This window comes from Arachis stenosperma, chromosome 2 (genome assembly GCF_014773155.1).
Source record: "Arachis stenosperma cultivar V10309 chromosome 2, arast.V10309.gnm1.PFL2, whole genome shotgun sequence".
In the NCBI taxonomy this organism is placed as follows: Eukaryota; Viridiplantae; Streptophyta; class Magnoliopsida; order Fabales; family Fabaceae; genus Arachis; species Arachis stenosperma.
In genome coordinates this window covers 60,550,705-60,573,429 of record NC_080378.1, presented here as the reverse complement: position 1 = coordinate 60,573,429, position 22,725 = coordinate 60,550,705, and the positions used below count along the sequence as shown (strand labels likewise).

The following is a 22,725-nucleotide window of genomic DNA, read 5'->3' as shown; positions in this document are numbered from 1 at the left end:
ATGGGGGTTAAACGCCCAAACTGGCACAAAAGCTGGCGTTTAACTCCAAGAAAAGTCTCTACACATGAAAGCTTTAATGCTCAGCCCAAGCAAACACCAAGTGGGCCCAGAAGTGGATTTTTATGTCATTTACTCATCTTTGTAAACCCTAAGCTACTAGTTCTCTACAAATAGGATCTTTTACTATTATATTCTCATCTTGGAGAGTTTTATGCTATCTTAGATCACGTTTTGGGGGCTGCCCTCACGGCCATGCCTAGACCTTGTTCTTATGTATTTTCAATGGTGGAGTTTCTACACACCATAGATTAAGGTGTGGAGCTCTGCTGTACCTCGAGTATTAATGCAATTACTATTGTTCTTCTATTCAATTCGGCTTATTCTTGTTCCAAGATATCACTTGTTCCTCAACTTGATGAATGTGATGATCCATGACACTCATCATCATTCTCACCTATGAACGTGTGCCTGATAACCACCTCCGTTCTACCTTAGATTGAGTGGATATCTCTTAGATTCCTTAATCAGAATCTTCGTGGTATAAGCTAGAATTGATGGCGGCATTCAAGAGAATCCGGAAGGCCTAAACCTTGTCTGTGGTATTCTGAGTAGGATTCAAGGATTGAATGACTGTGACGAGCTTCAAACTCGCGATTGTGGGGCATTAGTGACAGACGCAAAAGAATCACTGGATTCTATTCCGACATGATCGAGAACCGACAACTGAATAGCTGTGTTGTGACAGAGCGCGTTGAACATTTTCACTGAGAGGACGGGACTGTAGCCATTGACAATGATGATGCCCAACATATAGCTTGCCATGGAAAGGAGTAAGAAGGATTGGATGAAGACAGTAGGAAAGCAGAGAGACAGAAGGGACAAAGCATCTCCATACGCTTATCTGAAATTCTCACCAATGAATTACATAAGTATCTCTATCCTTATTTTATGTTTTATTCATTAATCATCCATAACCATTTGAATCCGCCTGACTGAGATTTACAAGATGACCATAGCTTGCTTCATACCAACAATCTCTGTGGGATCGACCCTTACTCGCGTAAGGTTTATTACTTGGACGACCCAGTACACTTGCTGGTTAGTTGTGCGAAGTTGTGATAAAGAGTTGAGATTGCAATTAAGCGTACCATGTTGATGGCGCCATTGTTGATCACAATTTTGTGCACCAATGTCGCGGCGGGGTCTTGGTGGTTGGGGGTGGTGTGGCGGTCTGGGGTGGTTGGCTGGGGGGAAAGGAGTTGCAGAGGGGAAAAGAGAGGGGGGTTTGGGGTTTGGGACACGATGGGTTAGGGTTCACGTGATTTGGGGTTCATGATCACAAATCCATGCGAATGCGTGAAACACGTGATCGCGTGAGTAAGGGACAAAGATGGGTGACGCGGACGCGTGAAGCACGGAAACGCGTTGCTGGAATTTGTGCTAGACGCACAGTTCCAGCGTCGTTCTCGCGCAACTCTCTATTTAATTTAGGGGGCCATAATATCCATGCGACGCTGATAAACTCCATTTTTAGGGTTTATCGTGTGTTGAATTTAGAGCATTTTGATACTCTTTTCTCACATTTAGCCAATGAATTAGCATAGTTTTGTAATATCTCCCGTATTTGTGCTCGAATGTAAAAACATGCTTTTTAAGCCTTTAATTTGGTAATTTTGATTCATCCTTGATTCCATAAGATGTCTTGATGTGTTTGCTAGTAATCTCAGGTTAAAATAGGCTAGGCATGGATCAAAGGAGCAAGGAAGGAAGCATGCAAGTGGAGCTTCAATGCTCAGCCCAAGCACACACCAAGTGGGCCCGGAAGTGGATTTTTATGTCATTTACTCATCTTTGTAAACCCTAAGCTACTAGTTCTCTACAAATAGGACCTTTTACTATTGTATTCTCATCTTGGAGAGTTTTATGCTATCTTAGATCACGTTTTGGGGGCTGGCCTCACGGCCATGCCTAGACCTTGTTCTTATGTATTTTCAACGGTGGAATTTCTACACACCATAGATTAAGGTGTGGAGCTCTGCTGTACCTCGAGTATTAATGCAATTACTATTGTTCTTCTATTCAATTCGGCTTATTCTTGTTCCAAGATATCACTTGTTCCTCAACTTGATGAATGTGATGATCCATGACACTCATCATCATTCTCACCTATGAACGTGTGCCTGACAACCACCTCCGTTCTACCTTAGATTGAGTGGATATTGATGCAGGTGGAAATTGTCTCTCAACAAATTTCCTTCGGCAAGTGTACCAAATTTGTCGTAAAGTAAAAACTCACAATAGAGTGAGGTCGAATCCCACAGGGATTGATTGATCAAGCAACTTTAATTAGAAGATTGTTCTAGTTGGGTTGAGAGTTGCAGAAAATAAAATGGCGGGAATGTAAGTGACGAAAAAGTAAATGCTAGAATTAAAGAACTGGAAGTAAATGACTGAAATTAAATTGCAGAATTGTAAATGGGAATGGGGTGTTTGCTCATGAAAATAAACGCAAAAATTAAAGAGAATGGGTGAGATCAGAATTGGGGAGTTCATTGGGCACAGGAGATGTTACAATTCTCCGGATCAAGTTCATTTTCATCTCTTCCTCAATCAATGCACTCATTGATCTCCTTGGCAATCTTAATTGATTGAATTACAATTTCTTGCAATTCAATCTCTCAAATCTTGATCAATAGCCAATTCCTTGGTCAATTGCTCATGAGAAGAGATGAAGTGTGGTCACTGATTATACCACATGCATTTCCCAAATCAAGTTTTGAGAGGATTATAGTCACATATCCATCCAAACCCAATTTGGTCCAGCATGAGAAAGCATTTCTAGCTTGATCTCTTCATTCCTCTTTCAAGGTTCAGAAGGGATCCAAGTTTGAATAGTTTCTTTTCCAAGATAACTACCCAATGGGATGAAGATCGAAAGCTTTCAAGTAAAATCAAGAGAAAAGATAGAAGAAGAATGAAGCAAACTAGTATTGATCCATCAAATTACAACAGAGCTCCCTACCCAATGAAATGGGTTTAGTTGTTCATAGCTCTAAAAAATGAAAACAAAGATGGAGAATACATTCTGAACTAGAAGAGCAGAGAAAGTAAAAAATAGAGAGTAATGCATTCCCCCCCACCCCCCACTTTCAGAACTCTTTCCAACTCTCCTTTAAATAATTCAAAGCTACTCCTATATATACTACTCTTCTATTCTTCTAGTTGATTCTTCAAGTCTTGGGCCTTTGGATCTTCAGTAGCAGTTCTCTTCTTCACTTGGGCTTGGTTTTACTTGCAGAGAGAAAGTGTGAAGTGGGCAGAGACTTTAGCTCAGGACGTTAGAGGTGTTAACATTCAGTGAGAAAATGGGTTCGAAAATGTTAGTGTCATTCAACTTTTTCACTAACGTTTCTTACCCAAGTAAAGGCTACGTTAACCTCAACGTTAGTGGCACAAACGTTGCCACTAACGTTGCCTCTTTGTCCTTCGCACACGTTATTGGGACTCAACTTTCCCAATAACGTTGAGAGCCTCCCCCTTTCCTACGTTAGAGTCCACGTTAACTTAGTTAACGTGGCTCTTTTAACGTAGACGTGCCAATCTTCGAGAACGTTAGTGACAATCAACATTGTCACTAACGTTCCAATATGCCCCTATCTCACGTTAGAGTCCACGTTAACTAGGTTAACGTGGCTTCTAACGTGGCCTTGCAAACCATTTCCATCATTAGTGACAATGTTGAGTGTCACTAACGTTGGCTCATCTTTCACTCATCGCCGTTAGCTTCCACGTTAACTAAGTTAACGTAGAAGTTAACGTGGCTCCTTGGGGTTTTGTGGTTGCTTCCAACGTTAGTGACAATGTTGGGTGTCACTAACGTTGTCGACTATTTTTGCTTCCCACGTTAGCTCCCACGTTAACCAAGTGAACGTGGAAGTTAACGTGGTACATTGCACCTTAGGCCAACGTTAGTGACAATGTTGAATGTCACTAACGTTGGCTTCCTTCCCCTTGTTAACGTTAGAGGCCACGTTAACCACGTTAACGTGGACTCTAACGTGGCCACTTATGATCATTGGCCAACGTTTGTGATAATGTTAAGTGTCACTAACGTTGGCTCAAAGTACTTTCTTCACGTTAGAGCTCACGTTAACTTAGTTAATGTGACTTTTAACATGGGCAATGATGGCTTCGAGAGCATTATTGGCAATCACTTTTCTCATTAACTTTGCAAGTTACCTCCCATTCCACGTTAGTGGCCACGTTAATTAGATTAACGTGACTGCTAAGTGGTTCTTCCTTGCTTCCTTTGGTCCTGAAATCAAGCAATAGAGTGCATCAAAGTTCTAGTCCAAGTCATGGGTAATGCAACATACAATTTGTCACTAAATTCATGCAAAATCCTCATGAAATCATGTAAAATGCACAATGTATGCTTGAATCAAGGTGTAAGTGAATATTTACCCAAAACTAGCTTATTTCCTAAGGAAATGCATGAAACTACCCTAAAAACAGTAAAGAAAAGGTCAGTGAAACTGGTCAAGATGCCTTGGCATCACAACACCAAACTTAAAGCTTGCTTGTCCCTAAGCAAGTACTGGAACAAGAAAATGATGAATGAAATACCAAGAGGAATGAGTCATTCTTGTGGAGGTCATGTTACTGATTTTATGGTGGTTTCATGCATCGCAACTTAGGTTCATTCCATTACTGGCTTTCAGACCTTTATCATGTTCTAAAACACTGGCTTTGCTTACATAGCATGAGACTTTTATTGATCTTTTTATTGTCATTTCAGGGCTTATTTGTGTTCTTCAGGATAGGTGCTCTGTAAGGGGGCAACTCTTTAAGATAAGCTTTCAGCCAACACTCTCGAACCAGTTGGTTCAAGGTGCTAGGTGTTGAGACACCCCTAAGGACTTACTCCCTCAAGTCTCTCCCCCATACATACACACCACAGGCATCTGGTTCATTTATTTTCCTTCTTGAGACCTTGGTGTCCAGCACCTCTTTGGGTTACTAAATGCTCTGTAGTGAGGGTTACTCTTGATAGTGGACTTTCAGCTGATAATCCCGGGTTAGTTAACCCAAGTTACCAAGTGATAAGGCACCCCTAAGAGCTTATTCATCCAAGTAAATCCCTCACACAGGAGCACCACAGAGACATGCTTCAAGATTAAAAACCATTGGTGCCTAGCCTTATTGCTTACTCTTTTTCTTTTGTTTTTCACTTTCATTGTTCTTTCCCTTTCTCTTATTAGGATCTTTTTACTTAGCTGGTCTCATGGGGTGTGTTCAAAGCATAGTATTCAGGACAGATAGTTGTCTTCCCACCTTATGGTTGAACCAACTTAGCTAACTTATGATCACACCAAAGATTCAGAAAATTACTCCATATTATGAACTCCACTCTGGTCTTTTTAAAACACAATCATTCTCTTTTTCATTTGATTCAAAAAGGACACGCATACAATAAGTAATGGTATGATGCAGTAACACTTAAACCAGAAATCATAGACCTAAGCAATAGACTTAAAATGCAGAATTGAAAAGGTTCAAACTAACATGGAAGCATGTCCTATTTCATCCACAATCTTCCTTATTTAAACATAGAAAAAGATGGAGTAAAGAAGGAACTCCACCACCTTTTACTCTTGTGGTTGTCCATGCTCTCCTCCTTGCTTGTCCTCCTTGTGTCCTTTTGCATTTCCTCGCATCCGCGCCAATCTTGCTTGCTTCCAATCCTCAAGTGCCTTCCTCACTGATTCATGACTCTCTTCTACCCTTTGTCTTTCCTTTTGTGCTAATTCATCCTTCATTTCTTCATACTTGGCGATTCCTGGATGCAATATTGGCAGTTGTCCTACTATGTAGCCGAGCCTAGCTTGAGTGTTTATATGATGCCCAGTTTCGCTCATGTAAACTCCTTCTGCGAATGCCCTTTGCTCGTCCAATAGTTCTGCCTGTTCTATTTGTCTTCGATGCATCTCATGTATATGTGCCCCTTGATGTGCTTGGATGTTGATTAGCCTCTGGATGGACTCTTGTTGCTCATTTTGCTTTTGTTCCATCCTGTTGAATGTTTCTCCCCATTGTTGCCCTTGACTTAGTTGCTGTTCCATCATTTGCCTTTGCCACTCACTTTGCTGAGTCGTCCATCTTGAGAATGCTTCCTCTTGCTGCCCCATTATTTGTAGTTGAAGCTCTTTCTGTGCTCCTTGGCTTTCCAAATACTGTCTAGACAAGCCATCAATGGCTTCCTGCAGTTGGTGCATGTCCAAGTTATGTGGTGCTTGCCTCTCTACGATTTGTCCTTCCACTATTTGAGGGCTGTCCTCTTCCTTTGCTTCCGTTGAGGCAGGGGGGATGCGGCAACATTCATCCTTCGGACCGTTATTGGAATGCCTTCCTTTATCCACACGGGATCCTCATCTTCAAAAACTACCCCAGCTTTCTTGCATATTCGGTAAATGGTGCTGGGGTAACCTAACATTCCTCTTGAATCGCTTTTTTCTGCCATCTTTCTAATGCCTTCTGCTATGAGTTCATTGATGTGCGGAAAACGATCCGACACAAAACTCACCGGCAAGTGTACCGGGTCGCATCAAGTAATAATAACTCACATGAGTGAGGTTGATCCCACAGGGATTGAAGGATTGAGCAATTTTAGTTTAGTGGTTGGTTTAGTCAAGCGAATCAAATATTGGTTGAGTGATTTGTGTTTTTAATAGAAGCTAAATTGCTTGGAATGTAAAGGGGGAAGGGAAAATTTGCAGTAAATTAAAGGACAGGAAAGTAAACTTGCAGAATCTTAAAGAACAAGAAAGTAAATGACTGAAACTTAAAGTGCAAGAAATGTAAATTGCAGTAACTTAAATTGCAAGGAATATAAATTGCTTGAATGTAAAAGGGATTTGAGGATAGGGATTTCAGAATTTAAGCAAGAGAATGTGAATTGCAACAATCAATAGAGCAGAAATTGAATTAGAAACAATTATGATTCAGACAGTAAGGAAATAAAGTGCAACAGAGGTTCACAGAAGAATCAAAAGTAAATTGGGATCTCAGGCCTCCAGAGACTAGGTAGCAAAGCCTAGATCTCAATTGCCTTCCCAGATCCAAGTTCACAAAGCAATTAACAAGAAATTGAAGAAGAAGCAGTAAAGGAAATTGAAATTGAATTTAATTGTGCAGAAAGGAATTAAAGAGATTTTGAATGGAGGTTGAGACAGAATTTCCTCAACTCTTCACACCCAAAACTCAAAACAAGAAAATTAAAAGTGCTCAGGCAAGAACGAGGAAGAAGAGAGATCAATTCTCCTCCCCAATTCTCTGAAATCTCAGTGAAGTCACCAAGAGAATTTGCAGAATTCAAAGCTCCAAGGGAAGTATGAAATTCAAAAATCGAGTAAAAGGTAAATGTCAAAAGTTCAAAAGTGAAAGTAAAGGTCCAAGTTTTAATTACATCAAACTAACTCCTATTTATACACTTTCTATTCTTGGATCTTGGGATTTGGATGGGCTTTTGATTTGGTGAAGAATTGAATTAAATTGGATTTTTAATTCAATTTTTGGCCCATGAGGAGTTGCTTCCAGGAGGCTGCCCTGCCCTTGCGGAGGGCAGGGCAGAAAATGGTGCTTGGTGCATGCATGGTGCGGCTTTGGTGCGATCTTGGTGCGCAGAATGCTGCCCTGCCCTTGCGGAGGGCAGGGCAGGAAAAATTGGTGCGCCAGATGGGTGCTGTGGTGTGCTGCTGGTGCTGCCAGATTCATTCCTTGGTGCGCCAGACTCATTTCTTGGTGCGCCAGAATCATGCCACACAAAATCCTGCCCTGCCCTCGCGGAGGGCAGGGCAGTGTTTCCAAAATGAAGTCCCGCGTTCGAATCCTAGCAGAAACACACGCTTATTCAATTTCTTTGGCTTTCTTGGCACGGTAATGGAACTCAGTTCCTTGCTTCCTCATGGTCCCGTGGTCAACTCTTGTGGCATGCAATGGAGACATTTTCCTTTGATTTTCTTCCCTTGGTGAGCCCGATACTGCCCTTGTGGAGGGCAGGGCAAGGTTTTGTTCCTCTTGATTCCAAGGCACAGATTTGTGCTCTGCCCTTGTAGTGGGCAGAGCGGAGTTGCCTTTTATGCTTGGTTTCCTTATGTTGCCCTCCTAGAGGGCAGTGTGCCCTTGTGGAGGGCAATGTTTGCCCTTCCTCATGTTGTGCGCCACACTTCTTCTCTCTTTGACCACACTTTCTTCTCCTTGGGCCACACTTCCTTAGGCCACGCTTTTCCTTTTTTTCTTTTCTTCACCTACAATAAACCAAAACAACCACTCAAAGTATCACTAAATTCAAGAGGCTTATAAATCAATTAAAAATTAATTAAATTTAGCTTAAACCTCATGAGTTAACATTAATTTCATGGTGGTTGTTTGATTTAAAGAAGTTATGCATTTTCACTCCAAATCACTTACTTAGGATGCAAGAAAGTGTATAAATGCTAATAAAACAAGTGAAATTAGCTTGAAAAATGGGTATATGATGACTTGTCATCACAAAACCAAACTTAAATCTTGCTTGTCCCCAAGCAAGCATCAAAACTAAGAGAAATTGAAATGAACAAGAAAAGACATATATCCTTATTAGGCATATAGCAGAACTTGATCTATGGGGTCTTTATGCAGACAATGATAACTCAAGTTATTGTTTGCTGTTACATAATACACATTTTTCATCAAAGGTTTGCTAAACTTGCTGTTATAAGACTTACTCTTTACTCACTCCCTTGCTAACTTTTCTTTCTTATAATGCTTAACAAGCTTATTCTTTTGGAGGTTTTGGTGTCAAATGTTGCAGTAATAGCCTTTGGCTTTATTTGTTTCTTTCTTTTACTCAACATCTTTCCACCACAGACACATGGCTCACTAATTCTTCCTAGGATCATTGATGCCCAGTATCTCTTTGGATAACTAAATGTTCTGTATCTAAGTTGCTCTTTATTGTGGACTTTCAATTGGCCATCCCAAATCAGTAAGTGACCGGGTTTTAAAATACCCCTTAGAATTTACTCATCCAAGCATATCTTAGTACAAGAACATCACAGGCATGTGTCCTAGGGTCCAAGCTATTGGTGTCCAACCTTCAATTTTTTGCTTTTCTTGCCACTTTGGCTTTTTCTTCTCCCTTTTCTTTCTGTTTTTGTTCCCAAGGGCTTTTTTATTTATTGGTAAGGGTCTTGATAACAGCAAGCTAACTCACACTTGAATGAGAATGATATTATGCAACAATTATTTCATGAGTCATGCATTTAATCAAACATATATACCACCATTAACTTCCATTCTACTTATGCAACATTGGATATTTCACTTTTCAATTCAAACAAAATCTCTTTTATTCTAGCATATGGGAAACAAAACAAAATTAAAGCTAAGTGATGAATGACAAGCATTATGCAAACCATTTCTCTAGCTACTTATTGAATAACAGAAAGTACAAGAAAAAGAAATAAAAAGGAAATAAACAGTGGAGGCATATCATGTTTCAAACATGCTTCTCCTTATTAGAAGAGTTAAAGAAGGGGAATGAAAGAACTTTGCCACCTTCTATTGGTCGTGGCTGCTGCTTGATTCTTCCTTTTTCTTCTTTCTTTTCCCTATCTTGGAATAATCTCGGATCTCTTCACCAGGACATCTTCTTCCCCAGACAGAATCTAAGAGTCCTGAGAGCCCAACATCTTCCAATCTTTTAAAGGTTGCCTCCGTATAGTGATGAGACCTTGCTTGTTGCTTGGCTTCAAATTCGGGGCATTGCTCAAATGGCTTGATCTGAGGATTGAGTGTTGGCAAATTATGGGTCAAGTACTCCAACCTTGCTTGCATGTTTTCATCACTCTCCATTCTTTGTGCATATCTCACTTCTCCCATGGTGTGATGAATATTCTTCCATTGATACAGGTTGTGACTGTATTCCCCTGCTTTAGCTTGACTAAAATACAGCTTATCATATGATTCCTTGAATTCTTTGTATTGCTCTTTTTGTCCTTCAAGAATCTGTGCTTGAAATTCTTGCTGTTGAGTCATCATTTGCTGTTGCCATCTCTCTTGCTTCTCCTCCATTTGATGCTGCCAAGCTTCTCTCTCTTCTTTGTCTTTTAGATATTGCTCCATAAACTCTGGATGGGGCTCTAGATATTGCGCTGGGCTCCCCTGATTTTGCTCTTGTTGAGTCTGCATGAGTTGTTGAGATAGCTCTTCTATTGCCCTGTGTAACTGGCTCATGTCTATGGCATCATGAACTTGATTTCCTCCTTCCTCTCTTTGTGATCTCCTTTGCCTGGGAGCTACCACCCCCTCTGGATCATCTTCTTCATTTATTCCTTCCATACTCTTCTTAGTGATCCCTTTTCCCTTTTTCACTTTTTCTGTGTCCTCATCTTCAAAGATTACTCCAGCTTTGTCACATAGCCTGAGGATGGTACTTGGATGTCCAAGACCCTTTGATTTGCTTGTGCTATTGGCCATTTCTTGAATACTGTCAGCTATGAGTTGTGCGAGGTTGATCTCACCTCCATGCAAGATGCAGTATGTCAAGAGTGCTCGTTTGATTGTGACCCAAGAAGCGTTTCCAGTAGGAAGGATAGATCTCCTCACTATTTCATACCATCCCTTAGCCACAAGAGTGAGATTTATCCTCCTCAAGTGACTTGGAACTCCCTTTGAATCTCTTTCCCAATCTGTATTCTCCACACATAACCCCTGCAAGATCTCATCAGGATTGTTTTCTATTTGCAATCTGGTTTCATAATTGCGCTTTGCATAGGTTATGGTTCTCAACTTGAGGGCCCTTGTGATGGCAACTGGGCTAAAACTCACTTCAACTCCTCTGACATAACTTGTGTAAGGAGCACTATCTTTGTTTTCTTTTACAGCATTTGCATAGAACTCCCTGATCATGACTGCACTGATGTCAACAAGAGGAGCACATAAGAGTTCCCACTTTCTTTCTTTAGTGATTTGCCTCATGATGGGGTATTCCCCGTCTCTCAACTCAAGGCCTTTCTCATAAATGACATTCTTTGTCTCCATGAACCTATGATATCTCCCTTCATGGAATTGGGATCTAAATTTGGTTGCATCAAATGATGGGGGTTCGGCTACCATAGGTTCCTTTCCCGGCCTTCTTTTTGAACTTGAGGAGGCCATTGGATTTGAGGTAAGAAGAAAGAAAAAGTGAGAATAGAAGAAGTATGTGTTGTGTTTGGGATGAGTTTTGGTTCGGTTTTGTTGTGTGAGATAAGGGAATTATGTTGGTTTTGGAAGTGGAAGAGATTATGGCTTTCATATGAAAGTGGCTTGAATGAGTGTGTATACCGTGTTGGTGCCAACTGCTATTTATAGGTGGATTCTTCAAGCTTTCCAACAAAACCATAATGAGTGAGAAAGGAACTCGTTGGTGCTCATGAATGGTTAAGATTGAGTTGTTCATCCAAGGAATGCATGAAATGGACAGCCTGCATGTATTGTTGAGGCTTTGACGAGGATCCTTCTCCCATTGGCTGCATGCATTTAGGTGTTCAATGTTGCATGCATGCAAATTCTATTCCCCATGAGCGCGTTCTTCTAGGCACATGTGACCATCCTCTCATAGCTGATCCTAGCCGTGGCCCCTCCTTAAGTTTGTTTCAATCTTTTTCTCCTGCATGAACCAAAACAACTAGCCTTAGATCATCAATATAGTCGTTGGCAATTGATTTGTATTAAAGGAAAAGAATTGTTTTGTTTTGTTTATTACTATTTATTATTTAAAAAAAATTTTTTGTCAATTGTGTCCCTTAATTAAAGATGCTAAAAGTTGGTGAACACCAAACTTATCTTTTATTAAGGGGACGGCTTAGCAATGCAAGCCATTCTTCACAATTGATATATTTTTTTTTTTTAAAAAATTTTGATGCATGATTCCTTTCTGTATGGTTTTGATTCCATGTTTGGGAAGTGATCTTTTGAACTTTGTTATACATGCAGACACCAAACTTAGTGTTTGGTCATATGCTCCATCAAAAGAATTACGCATATGTTCTAAGAATAGCTCCCTTTCTTTTTGAAAAGCAAAAATTACGTGTGCCTTAAGGGACACCAAACTTAGAAGTCTGACTTATGCTCTAAAATGAAATATGCATTTATCAAATATGGAAGTTCAAAATCATACTCAGGAAATCATAGCTTATTAAAGAGAAGACAGAAATCTTAAATCATGGGTTGCCTCCCATGAAGCGCTCTTTTATTGTCACTAGCTTGACATTGGACTCCCTTTAGGGTGGTTGATGTTGGTGATGTCTCAACTTGTCACCTCTCACTGTAAACTTTCTCTGTGTGCCTTGATGCTCAATTTCAATGTGCTCAAGAGAGAGTACTTGGTTAACAGTGTAATAATCTTTTGTTCCCAGCTGTTGATACACTAGTTGCACCTTGTCACCTTTGGCAAATCCTTCTGTTGGGATTTTCTTATTCTTCCACCCTTTGTAGGCCTTTTTCTTGTTTTTCTTCCTTTTCTTCTTTGTTGATATGCTTCCTTTGACAGTGACTTGAGTTGTGATACCTTCCTTTTTGTTTATCATCCCAGCTTCTTTTTGAATTCCTTTTTCTCATTGTACAATCTCACTCTTTTGTTCTATTGTTTTGTCGGTTGCTTGCTTTGGAAGGAAGTCACCACTTGTCTTGCTTGGTTCTTCATTCCTTTGTGATTCTGGAAAGACTTTCAAGGTGATGCTTTCCTCATGCATCCTGAGGGTTAGCTCTCCCTGTTCTATATCCACAATGGCTCTAGCAGTGGCCAAAAATGGTCGACCAAGTATTATGGAGTCATTTCCATTTTCTGAAGAATCCAAGATCACAAAATCTGCCGGATAGATGAACTTGTCAACTTTAACTAAAAGATTCTCAATCAGCCCCTTAGGATATACTACTGATTGATCCACCAACTCCAAGGATATCTGTATTGGTTTCACCTCCTCTATGCCAAGCTTTTTCACTAAAGAAGATGGGATTAGAGTTATGCTTGCTCCTAAGTCACACATCCCCTTGCTGATGAATAGGTTTCTGATGAGCGGATAATTTGTACGCTTTTTGGCATTGTTTTTAGTATGTTTTTAGTATGATCTAGTTAGTTTTTAGTATATTTTTATTAGTTTTTAGTTAAAATTCACTTTTCTAGACTTTACTATGAGTTTGTGTGTTTTTTGGTGATTTCAGGTATTTTCTGGCTGAAATTGAGGGACCTGAGCAAAAATCTGATTCAGAGACTGAAAAGGACTGCAGATGCTGTTGGATTCTGACCTCCCTGCACTCGAAGTGGATTTTCTGGAGCTACAGAAGCCCAATTGGCGCGCTCTCAACGGCGTTGGAAAGTAGACATCCTGGGCTTTCCAGCAATATATGATAGTCCATACTTTGCCCAAGATTTGATGGCCCAAACCGGCGTTCAAAGTCACCTTCAGAAATTCCAGCGTTAAATGCCGGAACTGGCACCTAAATGGGAGTTAAACGCCCAAACTGGCATAAAAGCTGGCGTTTAACTCCAAGAAGAGTCTCTACACGAAATTGCTTCATTGCTCAGCCCAAGCACACACCAAGTGGGCCCGAAAGTGGATTTTTATGTCATTTACTCATCTCTGTACACCCTAGGCTACTAGTTTTCTATAAGTAGGACCTTTTACTATTGTATTGATATATCGGGGTAGCTATCTTCATTTTATGCTATCTTAGATCATTGGGAGGCTGGCCATTCGGCCATGCCTAGACCTTGTTCTTATGTATTTTCAACGGTGGAGTTTCTACACACCATAGATTAAGGTGTGGAGCTCTGCTGTACCTCGAGTATTAATGCAATTACTATTGTTCTTCTATTCAATTCCGCTTGTTCTTTGTCCAAGATATCACTTGTTCTTCAACTTGATGAATGTGATGATCCGTGACACTCATCATCATTCTCACCTATGAACGTGTGACTGACAACCACCTCCGTTCTACCTTCGATTGGGTGAATATCTCTTGGATTCCTGATTGCACGATGCATGGTTGATCGCCTGACAAACGAGTGCTCGCCTGACAATCGAGCCAGCCATTCCGTGAGATCAGAGTCTTCGTGGTATAGGCAAGAACTGATGGCGGCATTCAAGAGAATCCGGAAGGTCTAACCTTGTCTGTGGTATTCTGAGTAGGATTCAATGATTGAATGACTGTGACATGCTTCAAACTCCTGAGGGCGGGGCGTTAGTGACAGACGCAAAAGAATCACTGGATTCTATTCCGGCCTGACCGAGAACCGACAGATGGATAGCCGTGCCGTGACAGGGTGCGTTGAACATTTCCACTGAGAGGATGGGAGGTAGCCACTGACAACGGTGAAACCCTTGCATAAGCTTGCCATGGAAAGGAGTAAGAAGGATTGGATGAAGACAGTAGGAAAGCAGAGAGACGGAAGGGAAGGCATCTTCATACGCTTATCTGAAGTTCCTACCAATGAATTACATAAGTACCTCTATCTTTATCTTTATGCTTTATTCGTATATCACTATACCCATTTGAGTCTGCCTGACTAAGATTTACAAGGTGACCATAGCTTGCTTCATACCAACAATCTCCGTGGGATCGACCCTTACTCGCGTAAGGTTTATTACTTGGACGACCCAGTGCACTTGCTGGTTAGTTGTGCAAAGTTGTGTTTATGCCATGGTATTGAGCACCAAGTTTTTGGGGCCATTACTAGGGATTATTTGAGTTGTGAAAAGTAGTGATCACAATTTCGCACACCAAGTTTTTGGCGCCGTTGCCGGGGATTGTTTCGTGTATAGACAACTGACGGTTCATCTTGTTGCTTAGATTAGGTATTTTTCTTCAGAGTTCTTAAGAAGGAATTCTAGTGTTTCATGATGATCTGTTGAAGTCTGGCTGGCTGAGAAGCCATGTCTAATCTTATTGGACCGAGGTTTCAACTGATCATCACAAGAGCTTGTTGATCTCTATCAATCTTGCTATTGGAGCAATGATCTGCTAAGGCTTGGCTGGCCATTGGCCATGTCTAGTGTTTTGGACCGAAGCTTTCTCTGAAAGCTTGGCTGGCTGAGAAGCCATGTCTAATTCCTGGACCGGAGTCTTAGACTAGCATTGCAATGATTCCTGGAATCCAAATTAAGAATTCTGAAACTTTTATTTTCTATTTTCATATAATTTTCGAAAAAAGGAAAAAAAATTTTTTCAAAATCATAAAAACCAAAAAGATTTTATGTTTCTTGTTTGAGTCTAGTGTCTAATTTTAAGTTTGGTGTCTTGCATGTATTGTTTATTTGATCTTGGTTCTATTTTCAAGTCAATAGTACAGGGAACTGAAGATTCAGAACATGCAGCAGAGGAATTACACAGAAAAAGCTGGGCGTTCAAAACGCCCAGTGAAGAAGGACAGACTGGCGTTTAAACGCCAGCCAGGGTGCCTGGTTGGGCGTTTAACGCCCAAAAAGGTAGTTCATTGGGCGTTAAACGCCAGAATGTGCACCATTCTGGGCGTTTAACGCCAGGATGGCACAAGGGGGAGGATTTTGTTTTCAAATCAATTTTTTTTCAAGTTTTCAAAGTTTTTCAAAATCGAATCTTTTTCAAATCATATCTTTTCAATCAAATGTTTTCAAAATCAATTTCTTTCCTTTTTCAAAGATACTTGCTATCAATTAATGATTTGATTCAACATTTCAAGTATGTTGCCTTTTCTGTTGAGAAAGGTTTAATGTTTGAATCATATCTTTTCTTGATAGCCAAGTTATTAATTTTTTTTAAAAATCAAATCTTTTTAAAATTGTTCTCAAATCATATCTTTTCAATCACATATTTTTAAAACCAATCATATCTTCTTAACCACATCTTTTTCAAAATAGTTTTCAATCAAATCTTTTTGATTTCTAATTTCAAAATCTTTTTCAAAAATCACTTGATTTCTTTTCCACTTTCATTTTCGAAAATCAAGTAGTGTTTTTCAAAAATATTTTCAAAATCCTTTACTTAATTTACGAAAATTACTTCCCTTCTTCTCACATCCTTCTATTTATGGGCTAACACTATTCCTTAATGTAAAATTCGAACTCCATCTTCTTTGATAAGTTTGAATTTTCCACTTCTGTCTTCTACTTTTCTTTTTCTCTGACACCTCAAGGAATCTCTATACTGTGACATAGAGGATTCCACATTTTCTTGTTCTCTTCTCTTTCATATGAGCAGGAACAAAGACAAAGGCATTCTTGTTGAAGCTGACCCTGAACCTGAAAGGACCTTGAAGCGAAAGCTAAGAGAAGCTAAGGCACAACTCTCTGTAGAGGACCTAACAGAAATTTTCAAAGAAGAAGAACACATGGCAGCCGAAAACAATAACAATGCAAACAATGCAAGGAAGGTGCTGGGTGACTTTACTGCACCTACTCCCGACTTCTATGGGAGAAGCATCTCTATCCCTGCCATTGGAGCAAACAACTTTGAGCTCAAGCCTCAATTAGTTTCTCTAATGCAACAGAATTGCAAGTTCCATGGACTTCCATTGGAAGATCCTCATCAGTTTTTAGCTGAATTCTTGCAAATCTGTGACACTGTCAAGACTAATGGGGTTGACCCTGAGGTCTACAGACTTATGCTATTCCCTTTTGCTGTAAGAGACAGAGCTAGGACATGGTTGGACTCACAACCCAAAGAAAGCCTGGACTCATGGGAAAAGCTAGTCAATGCCTTCTTGGCAAAGTTCTTTCCACCTCAAAAATTGAGTAAGCTTAGAGTGGAAGTCCAAACCTTCAGACAGAAGGATGGAGAATCCCTCTATGAAGCTTGGGAAAGATACAAACAATTGATCAGAAAATGTCCTTCTGACATGCTTTCTGAATGGAGCATCATAGGTATTTTCTATGATGGTCTCTCTGAACTATCCAAGATGTCTTTGGATAGCTCTGCTGGAGGATCTCTTCATTTGAAGAAGACGCCTATAGAAGCTCAAGAGCTAATTGAAATGGTTGCAAATAACCAATTCATGTACACTTCTGAAAGGAATCCTGTGAACAATGGGGCAAATCAGAAGAAAGGAGTTCTTGAGATTGATACTCTGAATGCCATATTGGCTCAGAACAAGATATTGACTCAACAGGTCAATTTGATTTCTCAAAGTCTGTCTGGAATGCAAAATGCACCAAGCAGTACTAAGGATGCTTCATCTGAAGAAGAAGCATATAATCCTGAGAACCCTTCAATGGAAGAGGTGAATTACCTAGGAGAACCCTATGGAAACACCTATAATTCTTCATGGAGAAATCATCCAAATTTCTCATGGAAAAATCAAGAGAGACCTCAACAAGGTTTCAATAACAATAATGGTGGAAGAAACAGGTTTAGCAATGGCAAGCCTTTTCCATCATCTTCTCAGCAACAGACAGAGAGTTCTAAGCAGAACACCTCTGACTTAGCAACCATGGTCTCTGATCTAATCAAAACCACTCAAAGTTTCATGACTGAAACAAGGTCCTCCATTAGGAATTTGGAGGCACAAGTGGGACAGTTGAGCAAGAAAGTTACTGAACTCCCTCCTAGTACTCTCCCAAGCAACACAGAAGAAAATCCAAAAGGAGAGTGCAAGGCCATCAACATGGCCGAATTTGGAGAGGAAGGAGAGGAAGTGAACGCCACTGAAGAAGACCTCAGTGGGCGTGCACTGACCTCCATTGAGTTCCCCAATGAGGAACCATGGGAATCTGAGGCTCAAAATGAGACCACAGAGATTCCATTGGATTTACTTCTGCCTTTCATGAGCTCTGATGAGTATTCTTCCTCTGAAGAGGATGAATATGTCGCTGAAGAGCAAGTTGCTAAATACCTTGGAGCAATCATGAAGCTAAATGACAAGTTATTTGGAAATGAGACTTGGGAGAATGAACCCCCTTTGCTCACCAAAGAACTGGATGACTTGTCTAGGCAGAAATCACCTCAAAAGAGACAAGATCCTGGTAAGTTTTCAATACCTTGTACCATAGGCACCATGACCTTCAAGAAGGCTCTGTGTGACTTAGGGTCAAGTGTAAACCTCATGCCTCTCTCTGTAATGGAGAAGCTAGGGATCTTTGAGGTGCAAGCTGCAAGAATCTCATTAGAGATGGCAGACAACTCAAGAAAACAAGCTCATGGACTTGTAGAGGATGTTTTGGTGAAGATTGAAAACCATTACATCCCTGCTGATTTCATAGTCCTAGAGACTGGGAAGTGCATGGATGAAACCATCATCCTTGGCAGACCCTTCCTAGCCACAGCAAAGGCTGTGATTGATGTTGATAGAGGCGAACTGATCATTCAAGTGAATGAAGAATCCTTTGTGTTTAAGGCTCAAGGACATCCCTCTGTCACCATGGAGAGGAAGCATGAAGAGCTTCTCTCAAATCAGAGTCAAACAGAGCCCCCACAGTCAAACTCTAAGTTTGGTGTTGGGAGGCCACAACCAAACTCTAAGTTTGGTGTTGAACCCCCACATTCAAACTCTAAGTTTGGTGTTGGGAGGTTCCAACATTGCTCTGAGAAAATGTGAGGCTCCATGAGAGCCATCTGTCAAGCTAATGACACTAAAGAAGCACTTGTTGGGAGGCAACCCAATGTTATATTTTATATATTTTTCTTTTGTTATTTTATGTTTTTTTGTAGGTTGATGATCATGAGAAGTCACAAAATCAATTGAAAAAGCAAAAACAGAATGAAAAACAGGAAGAAAAATAGCACACCCTGGAGGAGGAACTTACTGGCGTTTAAACGCCAGTAAGGCTAGCAGGTGGGCGTTTAACGCCCAGTCTGGCACCATTCTGGGCGTTTAACGCCAGAAAGGGGCACCAGACTGGCGTTAAACGCCAGAAAAGGGCAAGAACCTGGCGTTAAACGCCAGAAATGGGCACCAGCTCGTAGTTTAACGCCAGAATTGGCTCAAAACGTGATTTTGCATGCCATTTGGTGCAGGGATGACTTTTCCTTGACACCACAGGATCTGTGGACCCCACAGGATCCCCACCAACCCCACCACTCTCTCTCTTCTTCACCAATCACCTCAACACCTCTTCCCCAAAAACCCTTCACCTATCAAATCCCATCTTCCTCTTCACCACTCACATCCATCCATCATAAAACCCCACCTACCTCACCTTCAAATTCAAACCACTTTACCTCCCAAACCCACCCATACATGACCGAACCATGACCCTCCCTCTCCTATATAAACCCTTCTTCACCCCTTCATTTTCACACAACCTAAACACCACTTCTCCCCCTCTTTGGCCGAACACAAAGCCATTCCCTTCTTCCTCATTTCTTCTTCTTCTACTCTCTTCTTTCTTCTTTTGCTCGAGGACGAGCAAACCTTTTAAGTTTGGTGTGGTAAAAGCATTACTTTTTCGTTTTTCCATAACCATTTATGGCATCCAAGGCCGGAGAAACCTCTAGAAAGAGGAAAGGGAAGGCAAAAGCTTCCACCTCCGAGTCATGGGAGATGGAAAGATTCATCTCAAGGGTGCATCAAGACCACTTCTATGAAGTTGTGGCCTTGAAGAAGGTGATCCCCGAGGTCCCTTTTTCACTCAAAAAGGGTGAATATCCGGTGATAAGACATGTGATCCGAAGAAGAGGTTGGGAAGTTCTTACCAACCCCATTCAACAAGTCGGAATCTTAATGGTTCAAGAGTTCTATGCCAATGCATGGATCACCAAGAACCATGATCAAAGTGTGAACCCGGATCCAAAGAATTATCTTACTATGGTTCGGGGGAAATACTTGGATTTTAGTCCGGAAAGTGTAAGGTTGGCATTCAATTTGCCCATGATGCAAGGAGATGAACATCCTTACACTAGAAGGGTCAACTTTGATCAAAGGTTGGACCAAGTCCTCACTGACATTTGTGAAGAGGGCGCCCAATGGAAGAGAGATTCAAGAGGGAAGCCGGTTCAATTGAGAAGGCATGACCTCAAACCCGTGGCTAGAGGATGGTTGGAGTTTATCCAACGCTCAATTATTCCCACTAGCAACCGGTCCGAAGTTACTCTAGACCGGGCCATCATGATTCATAGCATCATGATTGGAGAAGAAGTGGAAGTTCATGAGGTTATAGCCCAAGAACTCTATAAGGTGGCGGACAAGTCCTCTACCTTAGCAAGGTTAGCCTTTTCTCATCTCATTTGTCACCTCTGTTATTCAGTTGGAGTTGACGTAGAGGGAGACATCCCCATTGATGAGGACAAGCCCATCACTAAGAAGAGGATAGAGCAAACAAGAGACCCCTCTCATCATGAGATCCCTGAGATACCTCAAGGGATGCACCTTCCTCCACAAAACTATTGGGAGCAACTGAACACCTCCCTAGGAGAATTGAGTTCCAACATGGGACAACTAAGGGTGGAGCATCAAGAACACTCCATCATCCTCCATGAAATTAGAGAAGATCAAAGGATCATGAGAGAGGAGCAACAAAGACAAGGAAGAGACATTGAGGAGCTCAAGCACTCCATAGGATCTTCAAAAGGAAGAAAGAGCCGCCATCACTAAGGTGGACCCGTTCTTTAATTTCCTTGTTCTTTATTTTCTGTTTTTCGAAATTTAATGCTTATATTTGTCCATGTTTGTGTCTTGTGATCATTAGTGTCTTAGTGTCTATGCCTTAAAGTTATGAATGTCCTATGAATCCATCACCTTTCTTAAATGAAAAATGTTCTTAATTGAAAAAGAAAAGAATTGCATGAATTTTGAATTTTATAGCAGTTTAATTATTTTGATGTGGTGGCATTACTTTTGTCTTCTGAATGTATGCTTAAACAGTGCATATGTCTTTTGAATTTGTGGTTCATGAATGTTGGCTCTTGAAAGAATGATAAAAAAGGAGACATGTTACTGAGGATCTGAAAAATCATAAAAATGATTCTTGAAGCAAGAAAAAGCAGTGAATACAAAAAAAAAATCGAAAAAAAAAAGAAAGAGAGAAAGAGAAAGACGAAAAAAAAAAAGAAAAGAAAAAGGAAGAAATAAAGTTGTGATCCAAGGCAAAAAGAGTGTGCTTAAGAACCCTGGACACCTCTAGTTGGGGACTCTAGCAAAGCTGAGTCACAATCTGAAAAGGTTCACCCAATTATGTGTCTGTGGCATGTATGTATCCGGTGGTAATACTGGAAAACAGAGTGCTTTGGGCCACGGCCAAGACTCAATAAGTAGCTGTGTTCAAGAATCATCATACTTAACTAGGAGAATCAATAACACTATCTGGATTCTGAGTTCCTAAAGAAGCCAATCATTCTGAATTTCAAAGGATAAAGTGAGATGCCAAAACTGTTCAGAGGCAAAAAGCTAAAAGCCCCGCTCATCTAATTAATACTGATCTTCATAGATGTTTTTGGAGTTCATTGCATATTCTCTTCTTTTTATCTTATTTGATTTTTAGTTGCTTGGGGACAAGCAACAATTTAAGTTTGGTGTTGTGATGAGCGGATAATTTGTACGCTTTTTGGCATTGTTTTTAGTATGTTTTTAGTATGATCTAGTTAGTTTTTAGTATATTTTTATTAGTTTTTAGTTAAAATTCACTTTTCTGGACTTTACTATGAGTTTGTGTGTTTTTCTGTGATTTCAGGTATTTTCTGGCTGAAATTGAGGGACCTGAGCAAAAATCTGATTCAGAGACTGAAAAGGACTACAGATGCTGTTGGATTTTGACCTCCCTACATTCGAAGTGAATTTTCTCGAGCTACAGAAGCCCAATTGGCTCGCTCTCAACGGCGTTGGAAAGTAGACATCTTGGGCTTTCCAGCAATATATGATATTCCATACTTTGCTCAAGATTTGATGGCCCAAACTGGCGTTCAAAGTCACCTTTAGAATTCCCAGCGTTAAACGCCGGAACTGGCACCAAAGTGGGAGTTAAACGCCCAAACTGGCACAAAAGCTGGCGTTTAACTCCAAGAAGAGCCTCTACACGAAAATGCTTCAATGCTCAGCCCAAGCACACACCAAGTGGGCCTGGAAGTGGATTTTTATGTCATTTACTCATCTTTGTAATTCTTAAGCTACTAGTTCCCTATAAATAGGACCTTTTACTATTGTATTTTCATCTTGGTTTTTCTGGTTCCCTCTCTGGGGCCGAAGCCAATGATCACTTTTGTTCTTATGTATCCTCAACGGTGGAGTTTCTACACACCATAGATTAAGGTGTGGAGCTCTGCTGTACCTCGAGTATTAATGCAATTACTATTGTTCTTCTATTCAATTCCGCTTGTTCTTGTTCCAAGATATCACTTGTTCTTCAACTTGATGAATGTGATGATCCGTGACACTCATCATCATTCTCACCTATGAAAGTGTGACTGACAACCACCTCCGTTCTACCTTAGATTGGGTGAATATCTCTTGGATTCCTGATACACGATGCATGGTTGATCGCCTGACAACCGAGCCAGCCATTCCGTGAGATCAGAGTCTTCGTGGTATAAGCCAAAACTGATGGCGGCATTCAAGAGAATCCGGAAGGTCTAACCTTGTCTGTGGTATTCTGAGTAGGATTCAATGATTGAATGACTGTGACGTGCTTCAAACTCCCGATTGTGGGGCATTAGTGACAGACGCAAAAGAATCACTGGATTCTATTCTGACATGATCGAGAACCGACAGCTGGATAGCCGTGCCATGACAGGGTGCGT

The 22,725-nt window shown here is 40.7% G+C and overlaps 1 non-coding gene across 1 annotated transcript; it reads right to left on the bottom strand.

Moving 5' to 3' along the window:
- Positions 1 to 16,795: 16,795 nt before the first annotated feature.
- On the bottom strand, positions 16,796 to 16,903 carry LOC130964861 (small nucleolar RNA R71). Its single transcript, XR_009080928.1, has one exon. It is a non-coding gene; the product is annotated as a small nucleolar RNA R71 (small nucleolar RNA).
- Between the last annotated feature and the right edge of the window lie 5,822 nt (positions 16,904 to 22,725).